At 34.0% G+C, this 12,807-nt stretch overlaps 1 long non-coding RNA gene across 1 annotated transcript in view; it reads left to right on the forward strand.

The window, feature by feature from the left end:
- LOC117023880 (uncharacterized) overlaps nt 1-12,807 on the forward strand; it is a 179,879-nt gene that overhangs the window by 16,100 nt on the left and 150,972 nt on the right. Inside the window, exon 3 of the long non-coding RNA XR_004423272.1 lies at nt 236-410. This is a non-coding gene — a long non-coding RNA (uncharacterized LOC117023880). The remainder of the gene's footprint in view (nt 1-235; nt 411-12,807) is intronic.

The following is a 12,807-nucleotide window of genomic DNA, read 5'->3' on the forward strand; positions in this document are numbered from 1 at the left end:
ACATGGGCCACTGTGAGTTGCGCCCTCCTTAAAATACACACACACACACACACACACACACACACACACACATACACATATATATTTCTACTGTCACTTCAGTAGAATTCGGAGAGATCTAGTTTTCATCAGTTACCTTGAGTCTCAACAATGACAGAGGATCCTTTTCATATTGATTACCTTGGTTTTTGGTTTGGCTTTTACCTTGTTCCTTTCAATTTTCTTTATTTTTCAGAGTATGTGTGGAAACTGTGTTACCAGAAAAAGTAATTTTCCCAATAGATTGCCTTATCTACCAAAGTAGCATAAAGATTGGTGATGGTCTCTGTCAACCCAAAGAGATCCTGTATGTTCAGATTATTTCTCCCTGGGCACCTGCTAGCATTGGATCATGCAGTCAGTCTATCAAGGTTAGCGAACATGCTCAAGGTGTTCTTGTTTTTGTGGTAATCGACTAAATATGTGAAGCAAGTTGGCAAGTTGGCTCTTTTTTAATAACAAAATTTTCAATTCAACTATAATCTTAATCATATTAGTGATCCCAGGTATATATAGTGATGGCTTTAAAGGGGGGAACTTGATTTATAGGCAAAAACAATTAGGATAAGCATTTCTATGTTTCATATGTAAAAAGTTAATCAAAACACATGCTCTACAGACTTTTTTAGTAATTAACTAAAAATAAATATACATTGATTTTTATGGTACAGTTTTAGACATTTAAAATGATTTTTGCATCAGTTTCTACAGTGGAAAACTTCTGGTGGTTCATATTTGTTGTACTCTTAATTTAGGATCTGAAACAACAATATTTATTTTTTGGTTATTCATTTCTAGTTTAATTAAATGGTCAAAGAATGTACTCTAGATGATTTTATTTTCTTGTAATTTCTTGAAGCTTGCTTTATGCCCCAGCACATGATCAGTTTTGGTAAATAATCCATATGCACTTATAAATAATGTGTATTCTATCATTGTTGAGTTCAGTGTTGCATATATATGGCAATTAAAAGAGGTTTATTATAAGTATTCTTTAGATCTTCTGTATCTTTACTGATTTTTTTCCTTTTCTTTCTTTACCGGTAATTGAAAGAGGTGGTTGTATGTGTTTGTCCTCTCCTTTAAGTTTGTTCAAATTTTGCTTCAAATATTTGAAGGTATGTGAAAGCAAAATTAGAATTGTTTAATCTTTTTGATGGATTATTATTATTATTATACATCCACTTTAAAAGTAGAATAACTGCACCAACCTTTTTGTTAGTGTTTCTATGTTATATATTTTCCCATCCTTTATTTTCTTGGACAATGCTAGGACCTTGGAATATTTTAAGTCCATTTTAGTCTTACATATGTTTTATTGCCCAGAGGACATCATAATTACTATTTTGTATGATCAGTATTTATTTATATTTATCCACATCCTTACTCTTCCTGTTGAATTTCTGTTTCCATTTGGAATCATTTTCCTTTGGCCAGCAGAACTCACATTTTTATTTATTTTAGTGATGATATACTGGAACAATTTCACTTGCTTTTTGTTGGTTTGCTAATATCTTTATTTCACCTTCACTTTGGAGGGTATTTTTGGTGGGTATAAAATCCTTGCATGACAGTTTTCTTTCAGCAGCTTGAAAATGTCAGTCCATTATATGTCTTTATTTTCGTTGAGAAATCAACTATTATTTTTATTTCTTTACCTGTGAAGGTAAGGTTTATTTTTTCCTTTTGTCTGTTTTCAATGTGTTTTCCCCCTTTTGTCATTAGTTTTAAGCAGTTTTGCTATGATGTGATGTGGTGTGATTTTCTTTACCTTGATGTCTTTTACTTTGGAAATTCTTTGCCTTTATTTTTTCAATTTTTTCTGTTCTTTTTTTTTTTTTCTTTCTCTTCTCCACCTTCTGGGATACCAATTAGGTATACTTTTATCAGTCTTATATTAAAACTATAAACTATTTTAGCATTTTTATCCCTTTTATTTATAAAATTTCAGCCCAAATACTTTTTGGTATTTCTTCCAGATCACGTATCCTCTTTTCATCTTCCAATATTCTACTTATCCACCTATTGCATTCTTAATTTCAGTTATTACATTTTTAGTGCTAGAATTTCTATTTGATTTTTTAAAATTAATTCTAGCTGTCAAGAATCTATAAATTCTTCATGACATTTATTTTTGAGCCCATTAATTATAGCTCTTTTTATCCAACATGATAATTCCAATAAATCGGTCATCTATTGATTTGGTTTTGTCTTCTGTCTTGTTTTTTTTTTTTTTTTTTTTTTTTTTTTGTGTGTGTGTGTGTGTGTGTGTTAATGCCAAATATTATAATTGCTTGATTGCTAAACTGTTATCTTTCTCTATGGATCTTAATGGCCAATAGAGTAGTGGCAGATGACCTTATTCTAATTCTGGGACTCACTTGCAGATTTGGCAATGTCAATCGACCTCTTTTTGTCTCTGCTTTTCTAGTATATGAGCACCTGGTTTCCTAATTGAGATCCTGGGGCTTTTAATCAGGATCTTTCTGCTCCTTGCAAGTTTCTGAACTCTAGTGTTTTTATTTTTCCTCCATAGTACTGTGAGACTGGTGAAAACTTTGCTCAATTCTTTTTTTCTTTTTCTGTTTTTCAGCTCTTTCTTTCTTCCTTTCTTTTTTTTTTCCCTTTCTTTTTTTAAATTAGAGTTTATTGGGGTGACAATTGTTAGTAAAGATACATAGATTTCAGGTGTACAATTCCGTAATACATCATCTATATATCACATCGTGTGTTCACCACATAGAGTCAGTTCTCTTTCCATCACCATATATTGGATCCCCTTTACCCTCATCTACCAGCCCCTCTCCCCTTACTCTCTGGTGACCACTGAAACTGTTGTCTGTGTCTATGAGTTTCTATTTCTTAATTTGTCTTGTTCTTTTGTTGTTTTCAGTTTTACATGTCACATATCAGTGAAATCATATGGTTCTTGACTTTTTCTGTCTGACTTATTTCACTTAGCATCGTAATCTCAAGATCCATCCACGTTTGTTGCAAATGGTACTATTTCATCTTTTCTTATGGCAGAATAGTATCCCATTGGGTATGTATACCACATCTTCTTTATCCAATCATCTATCTATTCTTCATTAGCTTTATGCTTAGCTTCTTATTCTCCTGTCTTGCATAATTCAGTAAGTAAGCAAATGATTTCTTATTATTTAGGTTGTTTACCCTGTTTCCCCAAAAATAAGACCTAGCGAGGCAATCAGCTCTAATGCATCTTTTGGAGCAAAAATTAATATAAGACCTGGTCTTATTTTACTATAATATAAGACCGGGTCTTATATAATATGATATGATATGATATATGATATGACATGACATGACATGACATGACATGACATGACATGACATGACATGACATAACAGCTCTTACATTAATTTTTGCTCCAAAAGACTCATTAGAGCTGATTGTCCGGCTATGTCTTATTTTCGGGGAAACACGGTATCTTTGAGAAATTCATGCTTCATTGTTTGTACTAAATTTTATAAAATAATTGTATGCATCATAAAGTATATACTTGTAGAATGTTGTAACTCCTTATTTCAGCATTAAAAAAACAAAACTTCTTCATCTAGTCTGCTTTCCCTGGAACCCAAGTAAAGTTAATTTGTTGTATTTTTTTTTCTTTTTCATTTACTTAAGCAGGCCTCAGAGTTTGTATCATTACAGCAGTTATTCATGTTGGAATAGTCATAAGATTATAAAATTTGGCGTTGAAAGGAACCTAAGACATCATCTTCTGTTGGCTACCCTCCCACACAGTGTAGAAATGTTTCCTGCAGCATCCTTGGCATATGCTCATCCGGTCTCAATTTGGATATCTTTAGCAAAGGAGCTCATCATTTCCTGAAACAATCCATTCTGTTGGACAACTCTATTTTAAAAATCCTTATGTTGAGCTAAAATATGCCTTTTTGTAACTTATACTCATTTACTCATTGTTTCAAGTTTTCCTTCTGGAATAAGTCAAAACAAGAGAACATTTCAGATAGCTGTACTTTAGGCAGATCTAAATGTCATTCCTGTCTTTTCAATTTTTAATTTTTTTTTCTTTCTTGTCCCAAAGCACTGAACACAAATTGCTAAACTTGGATAATAATCATGGGGAAAGCCGTCTACTTGATGATGTTTAAAAAACTATCTTTACATTACACAAATCCCTCTGATATTTTGAAGATAAAAATTATTTTGTAATTATCTTCAATTATATGTTTGTATAGAAAAAAAGTTAGAAAACTGCTATGTATTTTCAAAGATGATACTACATAACCGCTTGTGGGAATGTAGAGAAAACTTCTAAGGAGGCAAGTTTCACACTAGCTTTCATTAGGAGTCATATTGGATGATCACGGTACTAAAACACCTCCTCTATTTATGCTATCTTTTCTAATTTATGCATTGCTCCTATCAAGCAGACTAACTGTGCTAGTTCTGGGATATGTTGAGGAAAATACTTTTTTACTTTAGTACTCTTTTCATAATGACTTTACATCATCATGTCGTTTGCTCTATTTTTTTTATCTACATATGATTTTATTTTCTGAGTTTTATAGCACAAAAAAAGTAGATGCCAAATCATGATTTTGACCCATTGATTAGATATTTCAGAGTCTATCTACTAGAGTGAAATGAATCTCACATGAGCCAGCAGCTCTGCTCTCTTACCAAACACTGGTTCACGAGACTGCCAGAAGGCTGACTGCAATCAAACTTCAGTTTTGAGAGTTAATAGTTTCCTCACGCTCCTCCCTCTGTCAAGTATATTTAGCTGAGCTTGTGCATATGACTTCAGTTCATAAAAAGTTTACAAGTGCAGCTGGAATGCTTAGCATTTGATTGTTACATAAATAAGTATTTGAGAACATATGTAAACTTGACAGTGTTAGTACCAGATGTTCCAGTAACACAATAAGGTACTTTGAATGTCCATTCTCACTTTCAGCTAGTTTATTTTGGCAGAATCTCTTTATCTGCTAAGTTTCAGATAAGCACATATTAACTCTATCCATAGTGTTAATCCTCTTATTGTTACATTCAAGTTACATTTATTACATTTAGTGGATAGAAGTACAAATAACATAGACATTAATACACAGAGTCATTTTTACACATCTCCATAAAATACAAATATTTCAACTCTTAAATGTTTATGATCTATAAAGAATAAAGAAATCTTCTCTGGACATATGTATGTACTCACGTCTCTTTAGGAATTGCCTTTCCAATTATGGCTTATCCAAGTATTTTCTTTCGCCTTCTGACCACCAGGCACTTCAATTAAGAGATTTCTGTCTACTGCACAAATTCCCCTGCCTGCCTCAGGTCTTCCCAACCCCCTCACCATAGCTGACTGTATCCTGATATGGTAGAAGCTATTGGCATTCTAAAGCACAACTTTCATTTCTTCATGGTTTTATTTTACAATTATTTCAAACTTACAGAAAAATTGCAAGAATAAGAATAGTACATAGAAGACTCATATATGTTCTATCCAGATTCACATGTCATTGACATTTTACCGTATTTACTTTATCAAATAAGTGTGCTCGCTTTCTCTCTCTTTGCATATATGTATGTGTGTATATATATATATGTATATATACTATGTGTGTATATATATAATGTGTGTGTATATATATATATAACATGTATATATTATGTGTAATTTTATGTATGTGTATATACATGTATACACATGTTTTTTCTGAACCCGTTTAGAGTAAGTTGCATGGCCTTTTATCTACTTCAGTGTGTATTTTTTTCTAAGAATAAGAATATTGTCTTACATACAAGTAGTATTGTCTTACATACATACAAGTGACATGTTTTTCTAGTTTTGTCGGTTGACCCAATGCTAGCCTTCATAGAATATCTAGGTCTTACTTTGGGAGTCGGGTGTTACTTTTGGAGTCAGGTTGGACATGTTGGATGTGTTTCCTGCAGGGGGCTGTGTTGAGGTAGTTACAGGGTTCAGGACACCATAGTGGCCCAGCAATTTACTGAGGGAGGTGTGATGAGGAAAAGTCCAAATATGGTCAAGAATGAAAGCAAAAAGTTGAAGCCAGAAACTCAGTTCTAAGCCTCATAATGAGAGGCCATATAAGGCCCCCAAATGGCAATCAATCATGAGATCGGTCGGAAAACATGGTACAATATGTGTTAAGGCAAGAGGTTTAGATTTAATGCCGTGAGGTTCATGGAGGTCTGTCTTTATGTGAAAACATCTCTGTAGGAAGGAACAAGCTTGACAGCCCAAAAGAGCCAGATGCTGCCTTGGTTGGCCTTTGACTGACAGAAGACCATGACTCAGTTCGGGACACGAGTTATGTGAGATGAGCGTTCCCATCAGGGATCCTCTGGAGCAGAACCTGAAATGGCTTTCAGAAGTAGGGGTGTCCAGGCCTCCCTACACTGGCTGCCTCTGGTCATGAGGGACGGTATATAGGGCAGAATCCAAACAAAAGTAAGCATAGTAAGGAGTAGTAGGAAAAAAGGAGTAAAGGGCAAGTGGGTCAATGATATCTAATTTTCAATAGACTCAGAAATCATGCTTCAGGTTTGCAGAATGGATACATAGCACAATTCTGTAGGGAAGAGAGTCAACTGAGTTCAATGCGTGAACTGTTTCCTTTCGTAGGGAATGTGTTTTATTTATACGTAATACTGTAAAAAATTATTTTAGAAACACACTGTGTTATAAATGTCAAGCTTGCCTCCAAAGATACAGGAAAACAAGAAAAATGTGCATGAAGTTAAGTAAGAGTAGATCAAATTAGCATTCTTAGAGAATGAGCTATAGATTTACTGGAGACTTACTAAAGGGAAAAATACCAGAACACCAGAATAGCACATCAATCATTTGAAATTGTCTGACAGTCTTCAAGAGGATATCCTGGCTGCAGAAAGCACATAGCTGTCTTAAGGCTAGAGGCCCAGGTCAGAACATAGTAAGAACAAAAGATGAGCAATTTTGAGAGGAACCAGCTGGCTTAAGGTGATCCAAAGTGCACAGATGTTAAAGGCTTACTGTTCCAACAATACTATTACCTAACACAAGAATAACAGAATAACCATTAGAAAAATTACAAAACTTGATTTACCTTGTTGACCCCCAAAGTCTGATTATATGTGTGTTTCTTTTCTATCATGCTAATTTTCTATTCTTATTTTGGCGTTATTTTGTATCTTCTGGTTGATGACTATAAGAAAGAATAGAAATTTTTGTAAAAACTGAAAACTCAAATGTAACTGATCTTTCTTAGAAATATGTATAGAATTCTGTTGATGTGAGATCTTCAGTTTTTTAAAAAGGGTTTAAGCACAATGACCAAGAACCTATAATTTCCTCTATGCTTGCATCAAAATTCCTCAAACTGTAACGCAGGTGGTGTTGTGGCAAGTAGAGAGATGAGGGATCTCAAGTCAATTATGAACCTTCTGATGTGGTAATTGAATGTAGAAAGAAGTAATCTAAAACTTAAAACCTAAGTGGTTTGAGTCATGTGAGTAATCAGGAACTGAAAACAAGAAGGGGTTTGGAAAATGTTAATTTTATTGTTGCAGAGTATGTTGCAGTGAAAGTCATGAAAAATAAGTCTATGTTCTTTAAGATGGTGGCCATTGTTTCATATTCAATGATATTGAATACTTTGTGGATGCAAGGAGTGCTATTGATAATTATTTGCAGGCATTATATACCCTAGAAAAGAGTCACAGTATACCCTTTAAAGATATTTAAAATGAAGCACCCGCCGTATATAGTAGAATCAACAGTATACTACCTGACTCGGAAGTACCCCATTATATTTATTCAATAAGTACTATTAAGTACTTAATAAAAACCTTTATGTATATCTCTGCAGCATTACTGAGTACATGGGTTGACCATGTGAAAATTCCTTATTGTATGCACTATGCATGCAAGGAGACTTCCTTGTTTGTTCTTATATGAAGATGTGAACAAAATATTAAAACTGCTCCTCTGTGACTAGTTGTTCCTATTTTCAATTCTAGGACATAGTAACTGTATAAATAAGCAGGATTTCACATTTGATTATCAAACTCAGTAAGTACATCACAATCATTTGTTATTTGTATTCAGAGACTGTGAGAGTAAGACTATCTAATTTAGCTGTTGCTTGCTTCCTTTTTTTTAAACCATCAAAATAACTTCATCGAGATGAGCCTTGAAGAATAGCTTAAACGTATTTTTTTTTTCTCTTCTCAGGTTCGTGTCACTTCAAAAATAAAAATAAAAATAGGCACTCTTATTGGAACTTTAGGAGCAATGCTGGGTATAAGCAGGCTTAGAAGATACTTAACTGTAGTAATCCTTCCCGACACACAGAGATGAATTGATAACTGGATTTGGCATCTCAAATATTTTTTACCCAAGGCAAGGGCTTTAAGGTGTTTTCTTGGTATTAGAGAGTTTAGAGATGAAAAAGGTGCCATTTATTATTTTCTCTTTCTGTCAGCTTAGGACTTCTCTTTGCAATCGTGTTTATAATACTAGGCCTTTCTGTTCTTAAATGTCTTACCTGTTGAAGAGTGTTCCATCAGAGGATGTGCTAAAATCTTAAATGTGTGGACCCAAGGTTTTGACTGAATAACAGTCAGAAAAAAATCAGGTAAGATAATTTATTGGAAGAGGACCTTAGACCTGGAATCAGAAGTAATGAGTTCTAGTCAGGAATCTGCAACATAATTTGTATACGATCTGGAGCAAATAACTTAGTGTCTCTCTATTTCCTCATGTGAAATGTGAGCACTTCGGGCTAGCCTGTGAGCTCCCCCAGTGCACAATACATTCCATCAGTTAGGCATCAAATAAATAAGTCATTTAATCATGTTAACCATATCAACTGATCGGTTCTTCCAAAATATTCAAACCATTTATAATATAACTGTGAACAATGAAAAAACAACATTGTTCTATTTTGAGAATGTCACTGTCTGCTTTCTTAATATTGATACTACTTTGCCAACCAATGGCAGTTTCAAAGATCTTCTCTTAAGTAATGGTAGTAGTCTATCATTTTCTTGCAGTATTATCTTCCATAATATAACCACAGCTTACCTATTGCCAGGGCCATAGAATATAAATGGAAAAAAAAATTGTTAACTTTTATAATCCTACTACTTCATGAAAAACCCTACTTTCTTATGGGACTCCTTAAAAAAAGACGACTACATGATGATGGAAGGAGAACTGATTCTGGGTGGTGAACACACAATGTTATATATAGATGATATATTACAGAATTGTACACCTGAAACCTATGCAACTTTGCTAACCATTGTCACCCCAATAAACTTTAATTTTAAAAAAAGGACAACTATATTTTTATTCCTCCAAAAAGTAAATATCCAAATGAAAAGTAAGTAGTCATTAACCCTCCCCCATTTTTTTAACTTAAGAGCTCACTGATTTGCATAATTTTCTCCAAAACGGATAGAATAGTTTACTATATCAACAGGTTATTTCTGACTGAAAAGGCATAACCTCACAGTATACTTGTAATGAAAACATAGTATTTCAAGTCAGGAGATCTAGCTTCAAGAATCTGTTTTATTACCATATAATAATATAGATATGGTTAGGGTAATTTCTTTAACCTAACTGTCTAAGCCTCAGTTTCCTTATTTTTAAGCAAGTGATAGCAGGAGTATTGTCTTTTGAGCTGTTGTCTGGATGGAATAAAATAATGAATGTGAATCATCAAGGCTAGTAAGCATTATTAACATTAACTCTCACAAAAATATTTTAAAATATTTTATATTTAATAAATTGTATTATATCCATCTGAACACATATAGATAATAACATCATACATTTACAGGAAGTGTTTTTTTTATTAGTTTCCAGTGCACAAAACAATGTAATAGTTAGACATTTATCATTTATACCTCACACAGTGACAACCCCCCTCCCCCCATCCACTATCCCTCTGACATCGCACACAGCCATTACATTTCCACTGTCTCTATTCCTAATGCTGTACTCCGCTTCTTGTAACTATATACATACATATATATATCTATATATATAAACTTGTAATTGACGTTCATTGTTGTTCAGCTTCAGCTTCAGGTGTACAGTGCAGTGATCAGGCATCTACATCATCCCTGAGGTGGTCTCCCTAACGAGACAAGTGTCCATCGGATACCCTACAAAATCTTTACAACATTATTGATTACATTCCCCAAATTAACTTTCGTGATCATGTGGCAATCTTGTAGTTACTGACTGTGCTTTCTAATCCCCTCACCTTCCCCCTTATCCCGCACCCCCCATCTAGTAACCCTCAGTTTTTACTCTATGTCTCTGAAACTGTCTCTGATTAGTTCATTCATTTATTCTTTTCTCTAGATTCCACATATAAGTGAGATCATATGGTATTTGTCTTTCTCTGTCTGACTTATTTCACTTTACATAATATTCTCTAGGTCCATCCATGTTATTGCAAATGGTAAGATTTCTTTCTTTTTTATGGCTGCGTAATACTCCATTGTATAAATGTACCACAGTTTCTTAATCCAGTCATCTATCGATGGGCATTTCAGTTGTTTCCGTGTCTGGGCTATTGTGTATAGTGCTGCAATAAACATAGGGGTGCATAAATTTTTTTGAATTAGAGTTTTGGAATTCTCCGGATAGATACCTCCGAGTGGAATTGCTGGATCATAAGGTAGTTCCATTTTCAGATTTTTGAGATACCGCCAAACTGTTTTCCATAGTGGCTGCACCAATCTGCAATCCCACCAACAGTGTACAAGGGTTCCCTTTTCTCCGCATCCTCACCAACTCTTGTTGTTTGTTGATTTATTGATGATAGCCATTCTGACTGGGGTGAGGTGGTATCTCATTGTGGTTTTTATTTGCACTTCTCTGGTGGTTAGTGAGGTTGAGCATTTTTTCATATGTCTGTTTGCCATCTGTATGTCCTTTTTAGAAAATGTCTCTCCATTTCCTCTACCCATTTTTTAATTGGGTCGTTTGTTTTTTTGGAGTTGAGTTGAGTGAGTTTTTTATAAATTTGTGATATTAATCCCTTATCAGATATGTCATTGGCAAATATCTTCTCCCATTCAGTAGGATCCCTTTTTGCTTTATTGATCGTTTCTTTTGCTGTGAAAAAACATTTTAGTTTGATGTAATCCCACATGTTTATTTTTTCTCTTACTTCCCTTGCCCGAGGGGATATATCAGTAAAAATCTTACTCCGGGTAATGTCTGTAAAGTTTCTTCCTATATTTTCTTCTAGGAATCTTATGGTTTCAGATCTTACATCTAAGTCTTTAAGCCATTTTGAATTTATTTTTGTATATGGTGTAAGGTGGTGGTCCAGCTTCATTTTTTTGCATGTGTCTGTCCAGGTTTCCCAGCACCATTTATTGAATAGACTGTCTTTACCCCACCATAAATTATTTCATTGTCGAAGATTAAATGGCCATATAGGCATGGATTTATTTCTGGGCTTGCTATTCTGTACAGGAAGTCTTATTAAACTCAAATATTAAAGGTGGAAAGAAGGAAGGGAAATGGAACCAACATTTCTCGAGCACCTTGCCTCAGCATCAGGAAAAGCCAGGCAGTAGCTTCTTTTCTAACTCCTACATAATGTACTAACTCCAATGAAACAGGGCGTTGCCATGTTATCACCTCCATGAGAGAAGGAAATCTATACCTCTGGGCACTTAAATTGTGGGACAAAGAGTAGTTGCTCGAATATGGAGAAACTCCAGATTTTCCTCCACTACCCCACTCCTGTACCATTTCTGCAAATTTTATTTATATATAAACCGTTCATAAGTATATAGCACACAAGTCTGATGGATGTAGCTCCTTACCAAGCGGTGAACTGATTTGCCTATCAGAACACTGTTATTCATGTTCAAATCCAGGTAGATTTTTAGCTGAAATGCCACGAAGGAAAGAAAAAGAAAGAAGAAAAACCTTCTTCATTATGAGTATGAGATAATTACTTTTCAAAAATCATTGCAGCCTCAATCCAAGAAGGGGCCACAAGGTTTAATTGTGGGTGTGCTATTTACAGATTAATTAGGACATTTAACTTCATTTTTTATACCACAGAATTAATCCCATAAAAATTAGTGATCTCGAAGGAGTCAGTTGTCAACTCTGACAGGATCTCTTTGCCATAATCTATTAAAATGCTGCTTTTATCTTGTCTTGCCTGTGTCATATTTTATGGATTTTTTCATAAACACTGCCTATACTTCATAAATGTCTCAATTTTCTAGTCTATTAACATTACTTCAAAAGCAATTGATAAAAGAGTAGGGCATGCATGAAATAATACACCAATAATGTGAAGTGCTGGAGGCAAGAACAGTGGGTAGGATCTGCACAGCTTGTGAGCTGAAACAATGAAAGGATGTTTTATCTACTACAATAAAGAAACAAATGATCATTTTTGATAGTAGAAAAAAGATTGCTAGTAATTGGGCAGATGAAAAATGAGTTACAGAGAAAATACAGCATATTTTGAAAATGAAACTGAAATGAGAAAATAAACATCCCCAAGTATATATTTACATTGGGGAACCATTTCCCTTTGGTTACTGAAGATTTGGTATTCAGATTGATTTAGCTTAGACATGATAGTCTTATTCGATATGTAAACAATATTTCCTTTATATTTACACATTTAACAATCCTATTAATACAGGTATTTTATGTATTAAATATAATAGGTGTTGGAATTTATTTTTTTATCTTTATAATTTTATTATTT

The sequence above is a fragment of the Rhinolophus ferrumequinum genome, chromosome 6 (assembly GCF_004115265.2).
Source record: "Rhinolophus ferrumequinum isolate MPI-CBG mRhiFer1 chromosome 6, mRhiFer1_v1.p, whole genome shotgun sequence".
NCBI classification, from domain to species: domain Eukaryota; kingdom Metazoa; phylum Chordata; class Mammalia; order Chiroptera; family Rhinolophidae; genus Rhinolophus; species Rhinolophus ferrumequinum.